The sequence below is a fragment of the Otolemur garnettii genome, unplaced genomic scaffold, assembly GCF_000181295.1.
Source record: "Otolemur garnettii isolate 467f Iridium unplaced genomic scaffold, OtoGar3 scaffold00139, whole genome shotgun sequence".
NCBI classification, from domain to species: Eukaryota; Metazoa; Chordata; class Mammalia; order Primates; family Galagidae; genus Otolemur; species Otolemur garnettii.
In genome coordinates this window covers 5,150,990-5,170,978 of record NW_003852534.1, presented here as the reverse complement: position 1 = coordinate 5,170,978, position 19,989 = coordinate 5,150,990, and positions in this window count along the sequence as shown.

Sequence of the window (19,989 nt, the reverse complement as noted above, 5' to 3'; positions counted from 1 at the left end):
AAAGAGTCAGCTCTGCACAATGAGACCTCGTACATCCATCACCAATGCTGGGCTGTGCAAAGAGTCAGCTCTGCACAACGAGACCTCGTACATCCAGCACCAACGCTGGGCTGTGCAGAGTCAGCTCTGCACAATGAGACCTCGTACATCCAGCACCAACGCTGGGCTGTGCAAAGAGTCAGTTCTGCACAATGAGACCTCGTATATCCAACACCAACGCTGGGCTGTGCAGAGTCAGCTCTGCACAATGAGACCTTGTACATCCATCACCAACGCTGGGCTGTGCAGAGTCAGCTCTGCACAACGAGACCTCGTACATCCAGCACCAACGCTGGGCTGTGCAGAGTCAGCTCTGCACAACAGTCACTGTCCTCCATGGCACACTCACTCGCTAAGAAATAGAGGTGCACTCACAGCAAAGGACATGCACTGTATCCCCCCTAGAGGAGGCACACGGTTCATTTTGAGAAAAAATAAGACCATCTTCTACTAAAGGTGGTCAGTGGACTGCTAACGCTATCTTAAAAATATATATTTTTTAAGCTATCTCTGCTAGCTGACCTGGTAATCAGATGGCTTTATCAACTTGGAGAAAACATTTGTAATATATATGCCTTTGGTGGGAGTCTTTTGCAGTTAATTCATATTTTTATAAAGCATCTCTGTATTATTATTGACACACAAAATCACTAACAAGGGAAATGATCACAATAGTAAGAATAATGATTTACAGGTATAGGTACATGTGGTAGCACCATGCCAAGCATATTAGATACGTCATTTGATTTAATAAATTTAATGACCCTTTGGACAGCTATTATCATCCTCAGTACACAGATGGGGACATGGAGGATCCCAGGGCTGAGGCCAGGTGGCAATGACAGTCCCCAAGCTGGCAGGTGGAGGAGCCAGGCTGAAACCCAAGTGCTCCTCACACTCTGCTCTCCTGCCTCTCTGTATTCTCTCCTTATGGTATTATGGATCAGTTTTATAATTGCTTGACTATGATGCTATGATTGTATATGTGCTGGGACGTATCCCTACATTTTTTTGTATCCCACTTCTATCCTCTTTACAGCTGGTTTGAAAAATGAAGTAACAGTAATTTGAAGCACAGTCTCCTGTTTCACCTCTTGTGCTGCCGCATCTGTTCAGGTGTAGATTATCAGTGACCACCCCCAAGGGCCTTCACTCATGGTCTCCTCCCAGGCCTGACTTGCCATCTCTCGGCCGACCTTGAAAATGAAACTCCCTGGTATATTACATCATTCTCTGGGGCTGCTATAGCTATAACACACGTTCTCAGACTTGGTGGCTAAAAACAAGATACATGTATTATCTCAGAGGTGTGGAGACAAAAAGTCCAAAGCCCCTCCCTCGGGAGGTTTTATGGAAGCATCTGTCTCTGTCTCTTCAACCTGCAGGCCGTGGCCAGAGTTCCTGGGGCCAGGATGTCTCACTGAGCTGTCTTCACGCATCACCTCTCAATCATGTGAACACCTCCCTGCCTGTCTCTTGTTGGACACACAGGACAGCAAGTAGGGCACACCCCAATAACCAGGTAAGTTCCTCTCTCATTAGCTTGCCTCCATGTGATCCTCTCCTGGGCCACACAAGGCAACATCCACAGGGTAGAGGAGAGGGACCTGGAGGTGGCTCACTGCACCTGCCTTCTGTCCTAAGCATGCTGTTCTCTACTCTGTCATCGTTCCAGTTACGCCACTGATGTCCTCAGCAGCCTCAGCTCTTCTCTACATCTTGAAAATGCTCACATTTGTAACTTTAGCACAATCTCCCTGCACCTATAGCAATTCTTTTTCATGTATATACACGCAGTCACATGCAGGTCTATAATGTGAAAACAATGAAGTCTCTGGCCTTGTTTCTCGGTAGAATCAAATTTCTACTCTTAGTTGTTGTCTTTCTACTATAGAAGCTGAGAGTTTTATATCCTCACGGCTGTGTCCCCTTCCCTTCACCTAATGTACCATAAGTTCCTCTTTGATCAATGTCTATGTCCTTCACTAAAGCATTATTTCCTTTGTTGTACAAAGTATTTTTAATTCCTATAAGTCAATAATTGTATTATTTGTTAAGCTAAGTGTTTGCTTACATTTTTTTCTTTTTTTTTTTTTTTGGTCAGCTACTGCTTCCCACAACTTCAATGCAGAAATGTATATCTCTTAATATGCTCAAATGTAGCAAATTAGCCACCAACCTCATTTTATCCTGAAGATATCTCTCCATGGGTCTGCTGACAGCTGTGGGCTAGGGGTTTCCTTTAGCTATCATTTTAGACATTTTATCATTTTTTCTAGGTTGTATCTTTATTTTTGTTATCTTGTGTTTCTTGGGTGTATTTTCACATTTTGGTGGTGTTTATCTTACTTTAGCACGATGTATAAAATTCTTGAGAGGTTATAACTATGAACAAAAATCTATTTTAATTTCTATGTTTTAATAATCTTCTGAAATGCATATAAAAATAGAGATTGGGAATCATTTGTCATACATTTCAAAGGCAACACCTAATTTTTAGTGGTGGTGTTCTGAGAGTTTGAGGCCATTCTCTCTCTCAGTTTTCTCTGTATGTCCTGTTTTTCTGTTCTACCAGGAAGACTTAAAGGTCGTTTCTTTCTTTCCTTGTACTAATGTTGACTGATGATGTACCTCCGTGGCATGTGATCCTTTTTCTTTTGGAAAATAAGGGGCGATGTCCCTCTGATGAGTTACGCTCTTCAGTTGTTTGAAATTTTCTTTTATCGTTTTTTTATTTCTTCTCTTTCATCTTTCTATTATCCTCTTCTGACATCCTATTCTTTGAACACCTTGAACAAATGTTTTATTTCTACTATACTATTTTCCTTATTGTTTTTATCGCCTGCTTTCAGGAGATCTTACTTATTTTATCTTCTAATCTTCCCATTGAATTTTTTCTCTCACCATCTAATTTTTAATATCAGAGAGATATTTAAGCTATTATAATATTATCTCCTAACTAACAAGATGCCCCATAGAGAGTCAGGGACCAATATGTGCTGATAAGAGGGAAAAATGTTCTTTGTTTTTTTTTTTATAGATGCGGTATCTATTTTTATATCTTGAAGTCCATCCACCTGTTTATCTATCTATCCAAATATCTTCACCTACACACATAGAGCTGCTCTTACCCAGCGGATACGACAGGACTAACAGGTCTGTCACCCTTGTGCTATGGCAGGACAAACTCTGTGGGGCCGTCCTGACTCCAGAGCTCCCCGTAAGACTTTGTTTCTCCGTCTGCCTACGTGCACTTCCTTCACGCCCTCCCTCACGGGCATTGATCCCAAGACCCTCCAGGACAGACCTCCGGGGAGCACAAGTCTATCTCAGCGTCTTCTTTAGCTGCCTACTCTGAAGTCAGATGTGCTGTTTGCCACCCCTTCCCCCCGAGCTTGCTCACAGGTTCTAAGGCCAGACGACCCCCTTCCTTCTGCACAGTGGTACGCGGCTGCTCCCGGCCTGCAGCCATCTCCTCGCCCCCACTGAGCACCAAGGTAAACGCCGGCCCTTCCTTCTGTAGTTTGCCTCCACACTCTCTGTAGTCCTCTTTCCAGGCAAACATGTGTGATGCTGTTATTTTCTGCCCCTGGCGTTTCCCATCACCCTCAGCAATTTAAATGCTGTCAAGAGCCATCACGTTCTCATTTATTCTGTTGCCTTTCCATCTAAGAATATCCTCATTTGTTACGCGTTTTCTGCACATTCACCATTTACCGAAGTTTTGTGAATACACATACGCCATTGCTGTTTGCAATTATTCAACTTCACTGGCACCGCATTCTTTCCCCTCTTCTCTCTCTTTAAAAACATACGCTCTTCTTTGAAGATTCTGGGTCAAATGACCTTGACTCTGGAATTCTCACCTTTCTTCCCTTGAACCACCAAATTCCACCCTTGGTCTGTCTGTGGCTTTGCTGGGGATGGTCCCTCTCCCAGCCCATGCCAAGCTGGGTGACCACTGACTGATGTTTGTCTGACTTCTCTACTTGACTAAGATGCTTGCAAAGCCTGAGACTCTATTTTTTCTTCATATTACCCCCTAACAACCAAGATGCCATGAGCAGATTTGGTGACCAATAAGTGTCAATAAGTAAAGAAATAAGTGACTCAGTGTTGTGCTACCAAAGATATTTGTTGTGAACTTGAATACATTTATGCAGCATTTAATAAAACAATAATTAAGACATGGATTTTATAACTATATGCACATGTAATAAAAACTTCCAGAGGTTTCAGGCTCTGTTTCATGAAACATTAATACACGCGTATAAGTGAGGAAGGGCCCTGCTTCCCAGAACAGGCGTGCATTTAATTCATGCCATATGGGGAAAATACAAGCAGATAAATGTATTACCTATCTAACCCCTTCACCCCTTTATTTGTTCTATTGTTTCATCATACAGTTTTGCCATTCATCCTGACCATGTGGCTCTTCCACTGGGCCTAATGTAGTTATTTTTATACTGTCTCTGATTTAAAATTCAAACTCCTGGACAAGTGATCTCTCTCTTGCTCTCTCTCTCTCTTTTGAATCAAATCATAGCTGTGTACATTAATATATTCTACCCCAGATCCTGGGGTAGAATGTGCTGGTTTTATATACAATTTGAAATGTTTTCATCAAACTGGTTAACATAGCCTTCATGGAATTTCTTTCTTTTTTTTTTTTAATTGAATGGTAACTATGCACATTAATGGAATTTCTTATTTATTATATTGAGAAGTTTATATTCTACACCTAGTAAATTTCACATGTACCCTTGTAAGATGAACCATAGGCGTGGTCCCACCAATTATCCTCCCTCCACCCACCCCCCCTTCTCCCCTTTCCCCTTCTTCATGGGCTATAATTGGGTTATAGTTTTCATATGAAAGCTATAAATTGGTTTCATAGTAGGACTGAGTACATTGGGCACTTTTTCTTCCATTCTTGAGATACATTGCTAAGAAGAATATGTTCCAGCTCCATCCATGTAAACATGAAGGAGGTAAAGTCAGTTTACATGAAGGCAATTTATTAACACAAACTATAGTGGGGAGTCCCGTTCACAGACGCCACCAGGGCAAGCCCCTTCCTGCGGTGCTGTGGGGCGATGTCCTCAATTCACCCTATCTGCAGACAAGAGTGGGCCAGGGCTCAGATGGCTGATCGGGCCCCGGTCCAGGGGTCCTGGTCCTATTTCCTCCTGCGGCTGGAGTTTGACGTGTAGGACGGTGATGTCCAGCTCCTTGCACTTCTGGGCCACATCCTGGGCAGCCAACATGGCCAGGACTCAGCCTTCACCTTCATCCACTAGTCCCTCAGCAGATGGTTTTCAGTGACACAACAAAGGTGTCATTGAAGGGTGCAAAGATAAGGAAAGACAAGGTGTGGCACACACCAAATGCATTCAGCTGCCCGAGGTCTGAGGCTTTTGACCTGTTCATCCTTCTTTTCCTTTGCCTTTCAAAGTGCCATTTCTGTGTGTCATCTCTGACAAGTGATCTGTTAGGTAGAGTATTGTAACCCATGCCGTGTTGAGCGAAGTACTGTAACCTTTGTGTTTCTTCACTCATTCATTTATTCTTTGGTTTCCTGAAAGTGTACGTTATTCCCAGGTGTGGGCTCCAGAACCAGACTTAAGGGTCTCAGCCCTCAGCTCTCCACATACCAACAAGCGTGGGCCTCAGCTTCTAATGTGCAAGATGATAATAGTCTGAATTTTCTAGAGTCATAAGGATTTAATTAGTTTGTATATTTTAAGTCTTCAAAGCAGTTTTTGACTCCCAGTTAATGGACCTTGAACACCAGGGATCTTCTCATTAGTTGAGGGCTACTTAGAGTATCCCTAGGGTCATGATAAATGCAAAGTGACTGTGGGAACTGGAATTGAGTGACAGTATCAGGTATAAGGCGAGTTTTGATGTGATCTCATAAGAGCTTCTGCTATTTTTTGAGGTTATTAAAAATAAAAACATGTAATCAAAAGATCTAATTTCTTGAAGAGCCATCAAGTCAGAGACTATTATGCTTGCTCTTCTGGGCAAAGACATAATTTCAAACAACATTCGCCTGGAGGACAGGGACCACTGCTGTATCTTAACACACACCCGGCACTGTGCCCTGTGAGACGGTGCCACTGCCAGCATGTGCGGGGAGATTGTAGGTGCTTCCCCACACTGCACTATAAGAGCATCCGTGCAGACCAAAATCAGTTTTTCTTTAGCTTCTCTGGGCCCCTTATATGTTTCCTTGTTAATCCCACAAAACTTGTGGCTAATTTTGATGACCTGGGGTAGAAAGACAAAATTTTAAATGAATTTGTGATTAGGCACACTATTTAAAGTATAATGAAGGTGGCTGAGCACCCATAGCACAGTGGTTCCAGCACTGGCCACATGCACCAAGACTGGTGGGTTCAAAACTGGCCCGGTCAGTGCAACAATAATGCCAACTGAAACAACAGCAACAACGACAAAAAAATAGCGTGGCATTGTGGCAGGTGTCTGTAGTCCCAGCTACTAGGAGGCTGCGGCAAGCAAATTGCTTGAGCCCAAGAGTTTGAGGTTGCTGTGAGCTGTGACACCATGGCACTCTACTAAGGGTGATATCTACCATCTACCTATGGTAGACACCATGGCACTCTACTAAGTGAGACTCTGTCTAAATAAATAAATAATTCAATGACAGTAACTGATAACTATTTAGCACAGAAATTTCATCTGAGAATAGGCAGTGAGGTAGTCCATAGTCCCACCACTGGCCAATATCAGAATGCACTTTATTCTCTTCACAAACACAGGCTCTTGGGAGCCAACTTTCTTCCTCTCTGGTTTTGGGCACCCATGATGTACTGACCTAAGACTGTCTAGTCTGGGCAAGGCAACAGACTCAAATTGTACTTCAATTACCTAGAAAGCAAAAAGACCTTAAAGCCACTGTACGACTCCCTTCCTGGATATATTTGCCAACTATTCATCCTTGAGCAAGCTGCACAACTTCTGTGAACCTCAGTTTCTCCCTCCAAGTGGTTAGAGGAAATTAAAGGAGTTAGAAAATGTGAAATCATTAGCGTTGTAATACTGTATTTACCTATTGGAAGAGATAAGTGACCAGTATACACACATTTTTTTCCTAATACCTGAGCATTGGAAATGAATCAGCTTCTGTCTGTCTCTCTCTCTCTCTCTGTCTCGTCTCTCTCTCTCTCTCCTGAAACAAAGTCTTTGTCTTCCATTAGGTTAACAGAGCCTACATTTTAATCTGAAGTTTAGGTTTTAATATTAAGGTTCAGATTTTTTATTCCAAATGTTATAACATATTCCAAATAGATTAATGTGCTAATGCATTTGAAATACCATCATAAATGTAAAACAACCACATTGCCTCACGCAGACCGCACAGCATTTTCCAAGCAAGACACTTCATTGTTCACTGACTTAGCATTTCCTAAGGGCTTACCATCCAGGGAACCACGGGTGTGCAGAACTACAAAGGAAGTAAGTCGGCTGAGGACAGCCTGCATTTGTGAAGAGGCAAACAGCACAGATATTTACGAGTCTGTGAGGTTGTAAACTACTGATCGCCCTCCATCTGGATCATGGCATGTGAGCCATCCAGGAAAATTTCATAAGCTCCGGGATTTGTATTTAGTTGGATAATTATCTTCTCCAAAACAACTAACAAATTACAATTCCTAGCAACCATCTAAGATAATTTTTCAGGCAGTTGGTGTGGGAATGGCAAAACTATGGACAATTCACCAAGAAGGCCAAAAATGATACTTTGGTGAAGGACAGAGCTGAGCACTTGACTCATGATTCTGCACTACACCGGCCTAAGACTCAGCAGACAGAGATGTTTTCTTGCAGAAATGGTGCAAGGACAGGGGGCGCTGGGGGTGCTCCTCAGACTACACCCACCAGTGTGAGACGCAGCCCCCAGTACTGTACATGTGTTTATTTGCATGTGAGAGGATTAGAGATGTGCTTCCAAATCACAGGTTTTAGTCTCAGAAGTGTGCTTGGTAGATGACATCCCTAAATTAGCATGGGAAGCAAGCTGTGTGAACACACCAGATGAGAGGCTCAGACAGTCATACCTCTTTCACTCCCACTCAGTTACCCCTCCACTCTCTCTGTGTGGTGCCTGCCCCCGGATAGCTGCTCACTTTGTTGGAGGGTCTCAGAATGATACACAAGGGTGCCTTGCTAGTGAAGACCAACACTCAAGGGTCATCTTCAGTGGCTGAAATGCATTGTTTTACACCCAATTGACTGCAAACAACTCAACAGGTTTCTCCAGTGTAGACAAATAATTTCCTTTAAAAAAAGAGATATCAAGTATGCAATTTCAATAGTAAAGTGGATTCACTTTGGGGAAAGGATAAAGGAATGTTGATGAGCCCTTAGTGGGGTCAAAAATCTGCTAAGTCTACAGAAGAAAGAGTATACTGGCCGCCACGCTCCCCTGCCAGGCAGACTAAGGTTTAGAAGGAGGCAGCAGCTGGGGGATAGTTTCAGGGCATCTCCTCACCTGGGACCAAACTCTGGGGGCCCCACACTACAAGGACATCATTTCCATGAGAATAAGATAGACAGGACTAGAGAAATGCAGGCTTTTTAGAAAGAAGCATAGAGAATCCTCAAAGAGCTAAAAGTACACATTCCATTTTATCCCGTTGCTCAGCATCTACCCAAATGAAAAAATGATATTTTACCATAAGGACATTTGCACTTAAGTGTTTATTGCAGCTCGATTCACAATTGCCAAGATGTGGAATCAACACAAGTGCCCATCAACCCAAGAATAGATCAATAAACTGTGGCAATATATATACCACGGATACCATTCAGCCATAAAAAGATGGAGATGCTACATCTGTTGTGTTTACCTGGAAGGATTTGGAGAACATCCTCGTAAGTGTCATAAGAATGGAAAAGCAAGCAGCCAGTGTACTCGATACTAATATGTCACCAGTAGATGAACAACTGCATGCCCACAGGAGAGAAAAACACATTTGAATTCAGGAAGTGGAGAGGGGGAAGGGAGTGGGGAAATGGGAGGGGAGGGGTCCTGGTAAGCTCTCACCTAACACGCACAGTGTGGGGGGTATACTGCACACCTCCTGGGTGAAGGAATTGATTACTACTTGGACTTTACCTAACAAGCCAAACACTGTACCTTATATTAATCTGATATAAAAAGTATAATACTTATAGGAGTTAAGTGCATATATTCCAATAACTCTTTGGTTTTGTTTGCCTGGGTTCTAGTGACCTTGACAAAGGCCAGATGTGAAAAGATGGACAGAGAATGCATCTGGGTTTGCAGAGTAGACCAAGGATAGAGGATGGGTGGTAACACAATATCCAGGCTTAACAAGGAAAGCATCAGAAAATGAGAATGGACACGGCAGCAGAGGTGTCCTTAGGCTTGGCTCTGCAGATCCTCATATCAATCCTGTCATTAAGTAGAATTCTGTCTTCACACTGCAGGGACTGAGAGTATGTCAGAGAAAGCATGTGATTATTAGGTCACCTCTCTGGTAAGGGATAGAGTAGGGTCAAAAGCCAGCTCTCACTGGCCCCAACTCCCCCACGATGCCCATTCTTCTCCACCATGAGGTCACAGGGCCTGACCCCAGAGCCAATAGCAAGTGCCAGGTTTAAGGCATCCGGGCCGGTTAAGGCTTTGTTGGTCCCTCACAGAGCCTTTCTAAACAGGGACTTTGGCATAGGAAATTGACTAACAAAAAGTCTGGAATCACAGAGTGTCTATTGGTTAACTGAAGTTTAGAGCAAGCACTTGGCCAAGGGGTCCATGGGGGGTAGGAACATGAACAAAACCACCTCCCCAGGGAGCCCACTTTCCTTACACCCTTCATGGTTAGCAAGTGCCTTCTTCATACAGGCAGGGTGCAGTGTTCTCCACCACCCGTCCCTACTTCCCTTTCTGAGGTCAGCAAGTGGCTTTGGACTCTAGAATAGGGTAATGATCACAAGTGGGCATTACACAGGCTGAATGAAGAGTTTGCAGGGACTGCAGGGCAATGAACCAGGAAAATCTTCACAAAGGGCTTCTCATTCTACCAAGGAAGGAAACACAGACCCAGGAAGGGAGGGATGTGTGATTTCACAGGGTATGAGCGAGAATTAGAACCACGATTTCCTAGCTTCCTGGTTTCTTCCTTCTTCCTGCCACTCATGAGCCTCCAAGATCATCACAGGTGGCCACTGACTCTCTGCCGTCATTCCAGACCAATGAGAATGAATTCTGTATAAAACCTTCCTGAGAAGACGTCCTACCAGCCAGGTCCAGTCACCTTCCCCGAGTGTGAGGAGCACACTGCCGAAGACGTCTTGCTCACTCCTTGTGCTGTAGTCCAGGCTGCTCTCTGCTCTGCGATGTGACTCACACCACGTCACCAGACACTGGGCCGGAGTTAACAGGATTGTCTTCTCTTCAAATGACATGAGTCTCCCTCAATGGTCTCACTTAGGAAACCTCTTAGATATTCTTGGTTGGTACAGTGTACACCTCTTTTCTCTTTCTTCTTCCTAATCTGGTAACAATACTTAAAAGGTTATGATTAGAGTCCATCTATCCATAACATGAGAATTCTTTTTTTTTTTGGAGAGCCAGAATTTCACTTTATTTCCCACATTAGAGTGCCATGGCATCACACAGCTCACAGCAACCTCCATCTCCTGGGCTTAGGCAATTCCTTTGCCTCAGCCTCCCAAGTAGCTGGGACCACAGGCACCTGCCACAATCCCTGGCTATATTTTTGTTGTAGTTTGGCCGGGGCAGGTTTGAACCTGCCACCTTTGGTATATGGGGCTGGTGCCCTACCCAGTGAGCCACAGGTGCTGCCCACATGAGGATTCTTTTAAAAATACTTTTGTCTCTCCCTCGCCTCTGTTCATCCTTTTTTTTTTTTTTTTTTTTTTGTAAGGAAGATATATCACTGTGTGGATCATTTTGTCTTTTATCTGATAACAGAGATTTTGCAAAATTGGATTTTTTGGCTTATCTTTTTGCATTCTTATTCAAGCCTTTTTGTTCTTCATTGATTTTTGGACAAGAGAAGTGGTCAGCAGGGACAGACCTGACCATCTCCAAGTTTAAGAGCAGACTGGGGTATCTATCATATGTAATGCAATCCATAGACATTTCCCTTTTATGCAGTGCTACTTAATTAGTAACATAATTAATAGAACAGGCGTGTTTATTTCTGAAAAATTACAAACCATCTCTCCACCCCTTCCCTGCCCCACCCTCCCCTCTTCTGCCTTAACATCATCACTTTTCTCCAGCACCCAAGTATTAGCTGAAACAATACAGGTAGCAAAGGCTCAGCATTTCTGATTATATGGCCGTGCAAAGACACAACACCCTTTGTATTTTGATTAGAGTGGGGAATCCTTTGAGTCTCCCAGGCAATGCAAGATGATGTTTTATTCAAGCCAAAAAAGGAGAGGGAACCCAGGATGAATACAAGTTAAATACAGATGGTCAGTTAAGTTGGAATTTCAGATAAGCCAAAAGCAAATTACATATATTTCACAAGTACAGCATGGAACATACACAAAAATTATTTTTTAACCTGTAATTCGAACTTACCTGAGCATTTCGTTTTTAATTTGCTATATATAACAACTTTAGAAATGATTTGGTTGATATCAGAAAGTGAAAAATAAGAGTGTGTCAGCTCCCTGTAAAGCAAATATTCCTTCTGGCAGTCTGGCTTTGCCTCTATCATTTGGTGTAATAAGCTAGATCTCAGGAGTACTCATGAAACTTTCATAAACATCACCCATAAATAAGACAAACTTGACTCTTCCCATTTTACAGATGAGGAAATTGATGCCCATGATGTCCCAGATACTGGCTCTGGGTGGAAGTGGTCCGAAGACACTCACTTAAGCTAGTATCCTGATTTTTGATTCCCAGTCTGTATCTCCTGGTTGACATCAAAACAATTAATTCAATCATAGATAGATAACCCAATCAGTCTAGTAACATTAGCCCCAATCACCAGCCCTGGGCAGTAATTATACCTCTTGGTAAAAGCCACTTGGCATTGGATTGTAAAATGACCATGGGAGCATCCCGACCTAACCGTGTTCAGGGGGCAGCGTGAACTGTGTTGGAGGATTTATGTTAATCTATACAGGCACCATCTGGCTGTTGGTAGGTGATGTCTGCCCACTATTTCCAGAAAAATCTCCAACTTTTCATACAGTTCATGTATTTCCATTTTCCGTACAAGTGGCAATATAACTTGGTGTCAAGGATCCGCTTGGTCACATGGTGTAATTTACAGGCACTACTGGTTTTCTAGCCAGGAATGATGGAAGTAATTTTATGACACTTCCATTCTCACAGATATAAGAACAGGGTCTTATATTTGACTGCATTTGGGGGGCTGGCACTCATAGAGACATAGACTTTTCATTTAAAATTCATCTCTTATGTGAGATGCTGAGTGATGTTCTTGGAACCAGACAAAATTGACCGGAATTTGTGAAAAGGTAATCAACTCTTCCTTGCCTACTGAAAGCCGTGAATATATGTACACACTGCTTTGAGAATCTGTTCTTTTTGTTACAGAACAGATGTCTGGGAGGTTTTTGGCAGGCCCCACTCTGTCAACCAGTCCAGTTTTGACAGTTACTTGCTTGAGGGATGGCTCAAATGCAAAGTATTTCTGATCAGAATATCATATTCATCTGGATGTTAATTACTGCGTCTGCCTTGGTATAAATAATTAATTATGCAAAACCCACACAGCTGCTGCTGGACAGAGTTAAGTGACTGGCTGTCAAAGTCTCACAGCTCTGGAAAGGAAAGCAGAATTTAGAAAAGCATGGTCTGTAACTTGGTGGGGGAGGGGATGTGGGAGTCTTCCTGTCAGGGGCCTTCTCCGCTCAGAGGAAAGATCATTATACCGGACCATGGTGTGTGTGTGTGTGTGTGTTTCAGATAAAGAATATGTCCTAATTTATATACGTTGGCCCTAAAAGAAGTTTCCCTTTCCAGCTATATCGCAGCTTTCTAGGAATCCACATTCTGCATTATTAGAGAATCTTTCCAAATCAGACTGCTAAATCTCTCTCATCTTGTCATCACATTCATAAGTGTCAGCCGTCCAAAATGCCTTGTGGAATTGGACATATGGGTCATAATGAATTAAGTTGTCTTCTTTTGTGTGTTTGTTTCCAGGAAGATGCTGAGAGGACCAGCTCATTTTACTCACTTTGCAAATTTATGTGAGTATCCCTGGTCTGGTCAGTAATGAATCTGTGAGTGTCTGGACTAGTGAGAAGTGACAATGTGTCCATGTAAAACATGTATCTCCACATTAATTAAGCCACATGAAAATGACTTTTTATGTTTAAATATAACTAGAATCTCTCCTGACGTTGGATAAGTGCTAGTTCTATATAACATTTTTTGGCAAAACTGCATTAAAAGTTACAACAGTGATAGGAAAAGGGGAGAAACCCTCTCAAACTGAGATTTTCATAGATTTGTCACATGGTTTTGTTTTGTGCAAATATTGCTTTGCTGGAGCAAAGCAAACCACGAGAGCGTGCACAGAAATTTGGTACAGATGAGGAAGCAAACCCTCCTTTGAGAAGGCAGCTGCAGCCGAGGATTGAGTTGGTTGGAGGACATGAGCCCAGGGCTCCAGATCCTGTCACCACTTCGCTGGATAACCCAGGATGAGTCACAGAACATTTCCGAGTTTTTCCTCTGCTATCATTTGATAGAATCACATGAAGTAATCGATACAAAAGCCCCTTGCAAACTGGAATGTTATTTAAAATTATAAAACATCATTCTACAATCAGCAGCTAGCTATTGAGTGCTTAGTGCTTCTGCTGATATGTCTACTGCTAAGTTCTTAACTTCCTGCCTGGTATTTATTCACCCAACAAGGCTCTGTTCATCTCATGAATGTACCAGGCAAAAACAGCCACAGAAGTGGACCCTGTCTTCCTGGAGCTATAGCCTACCCTCCTAAGAAAATGCATTAGTAAAGTAATCACAGATAATGTGAAGTGCCAGGAAAAAACCAAGTGAGGTGACAGGAGGGGTAAACGTGTAATGGTGAAGGGGCAGCCAGGAAAACTCTTTGGGGAAAGAATTGATTCCGAGGCAGATGCCCAAATGTAGAGACGTGGTAAAATCTGGGAGAAAGGTCCTTGAATGGGGGCTGCCTGCCAGTTGTTCACGAGGAGAGGGGCAGGAGATGAAACCTGGCTCCTCTCCTTGCTGGAGCGTCGTGCAGCAGAGCCCCAGCATGCAGAGTCTTTGCTGATTTTCATTCATGGAAGACACATCCTGTGGCTGTAAGCAGTGATTTTCTTGACAGAACAATTAAACTGCTGTTGCTTGGAGAAAATCGGTGTTGTACAGAAAAGTAAAACAAAACAAAACAAAACAAATCCCTCCCAGCACATGCGCCTTTAAGGAGGTAAGTCTGCAGTATTTTTGTTGATTCAGTTTTTTCTCCTGCTGAACGTTGACCTATTAACTTCCAAAGTCTTTCCACACATTATGGGGGAACCCGTCAGAGATATGCGGAGGGTAAAGAAAATGAGAGCATTCTCTAAAGATCCTCACGTGTGACACTTTTCATATGCGACCAGACCAAATGGAAATGCTCATATTAGACCGTTTTTTCACAAAAACTGATACTAAGAATTGCACTTGAATAAAAATGTCCATTTAGATGAGAAGTCGGCACATCTACAAAATTCTAGACTAACTTCTTTGCTAAAAGAAAAGTAAATGAGGACTCATCTCCCCACATGCCCTCGTCCTGTTTGGAGAGTTGTTTTCTGCTTTCCCGTATGTTGGGGTGTTGGTGGACACTCACCCAGATGTCTGAGCTACGTGTAGACGGCAGGGCCTGGACTGAGCGCTGAGAACCTCAGGACACTTGTCATTTCTTTTCAACCTGCTTTGAAAGTGCGAGCCAGCCATTAGGCAGACCCCACTTTCTGAAATTCCACCATAGCCATAAAGAGATTTCCCCTTGTATTTAGAACAATTCCACTGGATTATAAAAGTCTGGCACGGCCTTAATAACGGCTCAATATTGTAATACATCCAAGTCAACAGTATCTCATATAAGCAGTTCTTCAGCCAAAGGTGGCCGATTGGTAAAGAGTACAGTTTAGTACAAAATAACGTAACTTAGATCCAGTTTCCTATATTTTTGATTTCATATGTCTTTTTCATGTTTCAAAACAAACCATATAACACATATATTCAGTTCAATAGTAATACAAAATTTCTGTAATAATAAACAACAAATCCCTGCTCCATCGCTCCTGAATCCCAGCCCATTCTCAAAATAAAATCACATTTTATGCTATTTTATTTTACTTTTGGTCATTATCTCTATAGCTCTAAATATTGTGCTTAAAATATCAATTTAAGTAATGATTATTGACTTCTAGGTATGAAAATTGGGACTTTACCTGCCTTCACTTTTGATAACAGAAGAATAAAATAATTTGTCTTGCTTACACAACTATGATAAATGCACAGAATGGTGCCTACATCACAAGAGTACAGCTCAGTGGATTTTTATCAAGTCAACGATACTCTGATGGAGAAATACAAAATTAGCAGAACTGTGGGTCCCTTCCTGGCTCTCTCCAAGTCACTATTCACCTCCCCACAAACACAGCCGAGTCCTGGATTCTGTCAACACAGATTTGTCTGGCCTATGTTGTCAGAGGCAGCACAGAGAATGCTCACGTTTGTGTCTGCTACATTTATCCTGCATGATATTTCGGAATTTTGTTTGTGTTTTGCAAATGGCAATAGAATATCATTTCATGGCCAGAGAAGTGTCTTAAAACCTTCAGTTACAACTGTCTATTTGTTATTATCTCCTGTTAATTCTACAACAGTCGCTTTCTATGTTTTGAAGCTGCGTAGGTAAGACACCAGGGGTGTCTGTCTGCAGATTTGACCCTGTTACCACTTGGAAATGTACCTGCTATTCTCTCACAGTGTGTCTTTCTGTAAAGCCTGGATTGTCTTAAATTAGGGGAGATGGTGGCTTTCTTTTGGTTATCTTTTTTCATCTCCACTTACATTTAAGAGTGCATCTTTTAGGCAGCACATACTCTCTAAAATCGAATTTTACTTGGAGTGGTTATTGGGTTCTTTTTTTTTTTTTTTTGAGACAGGAGCCTCAAGCTGTCCCCCTGGGTAAAATGCTGTGGCATCACAACTCACAGCAACCTCCAACTCCTGGGCTCAAGCGAGTCTCCTGCCTCTGCCTCCCAAGTAGGTGGGACTACAGGCACCTGCCACAATGCCCGGCTATTTTTTGGTTGCAGCTGTCATTGTTGTTTGGCAGGCCGAGCTGGATTTGAACCCGCCACCTTGGGTGTACGTGGCTGGCACCTTAGCTACCTGAGCCACAGGTGCCAAGCCAGTTATTGGGTTCTTATTAAATTTAATTACCATCTTGCCCATCCATTCTTACCTCTCATTGGGAGGTATGAGCTAAAGGGTATTTAGCTCACCCCAATGAGCCAGACAGTCCACAATGCAAGTTTTATGTAACAAGTAACAAGTGCAGGTGACAGAAAGATTGCAAACATGTCTAGCCCTCGCTTTTCTCATCTTCACAGTGAGGTAGAAATATCACCTACCCACACATTTTCTAATTCTGCTGTAGTAACAGAATTAGAGAACAAATTTAGTGCAAGGCATTGGGCAAACGTTAGTTATTATTTTGTTGATTTGGAATAAAGAGTATTTGGTGTACATTTACCAAGATTTCTGTTGGATAAGCCTAATCACATTCCCTTTACAGGGCAGATCATTGATCTGTGACATTGACAGATTCTTCATCACAAAATACAACTGATATAACTCATTCAGGGGCAAAAACTTTGAGTACAAAATGTGCACACCATGAGGGCAAAGCTTCTTTACCAATAACGGGAAAAGAAAGGGCTGTGATGCCTCTGACTGTGGAGGAAAGAGAATCAGTCATGTGGACGCTGTGCCTATACTGGCCATTCTCCTGCAAGTCAACCATAGAAGGCAGGGAAATAGTCACTCACTAGCTTATCATTAAATTAAAAAAAAAATAAGGTTTTTAACTGTTCATTTTGGAGGCCCCTTCAGCATCTCTCATGGTCTGGGAGGGTCTTTTCCATGTGTTGGAGGCCTCAGCTGGATGGTCGCTTGGCAAGGATGGCTGGAGCTCTCGTCCTGTGGAGGAGCGAGATCCAGACTCCTCCACATGGTGGTGGGAGGTACTAACAGTGACAACAGGCCGACCTTGACTTCCAAGCTCTTTTCAAGACGCCATTTGTATGACATTTGCTCTTGTCTCACCAAAGGGCCAACTCCAAGGCATTAGAGTGTCCAAATTGAAAACATTTGGGGGATAATAATAGGTAGTTCGTGGGGTTGTTTTGAGGATTAAGTAAGTTCATATGCATAAAGCGCTTAAAGCAAGGCCTGGGTCCTGTGAGTCACTCCTGCTTCTGAGATTGGCGACACTAACGGTTTTATTCCAGAAAGTTCATCCTTTCTTTGACTTATTTTGGCTCTGCCACGAATTAGTGAAATGACCTTGAGTGTAAGGTAACATCTTCCATTGGCTCTAGTTTCTTTTAAATTATTTTAGTTGTACAAGGGGTAGATGAATGTGTTGTTATGATGGATACAATGAAAACACGGAAGAATGCAGAACTAAAACGGACAACACCTGTACCCACCACCCTCTCTTCCTTCATTTCTAACATCTATTAAAAGTTAATTATTTAACCTTCCTGAAAGGTATGTATGTATGTAGCTGTGAGTGCATATATATATACACATACATAATATATACGCGAAAATCTAATTCATACATATGTAAAATGTGTATAGATATGCGAATGTAAATGCACATACTTGGAATCTTTATCTACATACTAGTTTATAGATTGCAATACATAATTGATTTTGCATATATTGGGTCGTATTCTATCTAGGAGAATTTCAATTGTTTTCTTCAATTAATGCATTTTACGGGTCTTATAATGGCATACATAATCTACTGTGTATTAAAATAAAAACTCCATGATGTTCAATAGTCAGAAAACACTTTATTTAGATACTTCTTATTAATAAGTATCACGTTTTTTCCTATTTTTTCTTAATTATAAACTGTACTGCACATATCTTTGCCCATGTTGCAAGCATGTATGTTGATAAGTTCCTGACAGAGGAGTCGCTGGGTTGAAGATACACATATCTTCAGTTTCAAGAGACTCAGCTAAATTTTACTTCTTATGGGCTGTGTCAGTTGTTCACAGTGGGCTTATCTATCCAGTGGAAGCCTAGGTGTACATAATTTCTAAATGATTTCCCAATTTTGTCATTTTTAAGTTTTTTTTGTTTTTTTAATTTTTTTATTTTTAGCTTTTTTAAAATTAAATAATAGCTGTATACATTAATGCAAACATGGGGTACAGTGTAGTGTTTTCATATACAATTTGAAATACTTTCATCAAGCTGGTTAACATAGACTTCATGTCATTTACTTAGTCATTGTGTCAAAACATTTATACTCTCATTTTTAAGTTCTTACCAAAGACCTTAGCACCAGAAATACTATGACATTGATGAAACTTCCTGCAATTTGAGACCAGGCTTGGAAACCCCAGAGACTGTGTGGGCACAAACAGCTCAGAGCTCATTCCCCCTGTGCTTCTAGATCATAAAATCTCCTCATGTCAGGATCACATGGGCAAGGATGTTGTAGATCTGCAGAGACCCTAGGCTTGTCACCATGTGTCCATGTGCTCCCATGGGCACCTGCGGGTGCCGTGAGTCCCTGCACATGACGCCAGCTGTCCACGGAGGAAGCCCACCCTGTCCTGCCTCCCAAGCATCCTCCCAGCTCAGCCAGTGCTATTGAGAGCCCGCATCACTCTGGATGGTTTCCATTCAGTGGTGAGTGTGAAAGCATGACCAACAGAAATACCAAGTTCACGTTTATGAGAGAATTCTCAGTCCTGGAGCTGGGGTGGGCAGACAGCCAGCAGAAATTGTATTGCGGATGAAATATTTCCTAAAAATAGCTCTCCTAGCTCAGCCTAATGCAATTAAAGTTAGTGATGTACATAATATGAAAACTGGGAGCTCTTCCTGCTAATAACCACTGTAGAACCAAGGCAATCCATTTCATTAATTTAATATACACTTCCTCAGTCTCCTGGTAATAGAAGTATAATTAAAATGATATGCTTTGATAGGCTTTTCTTTCCAAAATGAAATTTTGCAAGTACAGGTTTCTAAATATATATATGTACGTGTATATTCTGTAATTATTACTCATCGAGCATTTATTTGGGACTCTTCCACCCCCTCTTTCTAAAACATTTCCTAAAAGCTGAATCCTCCTGAAATAGAACCGGCACACTTTCTGATACAGAAAGCTGGTTACAGGAGGGCTATCTATCAAGAACCTGAGAATTAATTGCTAAAAGCAAGAAGTAGGGAAGGTTTTGGACTGAACTTGAGTTTAGTTAAGATTTTCCAGTCTACCTGCTTATAAAGAGATTTAGGGCAGCTAATCAATATAAAGAACAAAAGACTTAAAAATGCAGAGCCTCAGAAGTAATTACAGCAGGGACAGTCTGAGAAAACGGACTTGATTTAATGAGCAGTTGTATAAGCTACACTTTCTCTAATTTTCTATATCATATTTTAGAAATTTGTTAGAATTGATCTCATACAATTATTTTAGTTAAAAAATAATCTATTCAGAATTTAGTGGAAAATAAGTAAAGTTTATTACTTATTTAAGGTACGTGAAGTTAGTCTACATCCCAACAAAGCATGAAAATGAATGAGTTTAAATAAATTCATAAAAGGAAATTCATAAGTCATGTCCCATTGTTAGACATTTTTTTATTTTACTATTTTTC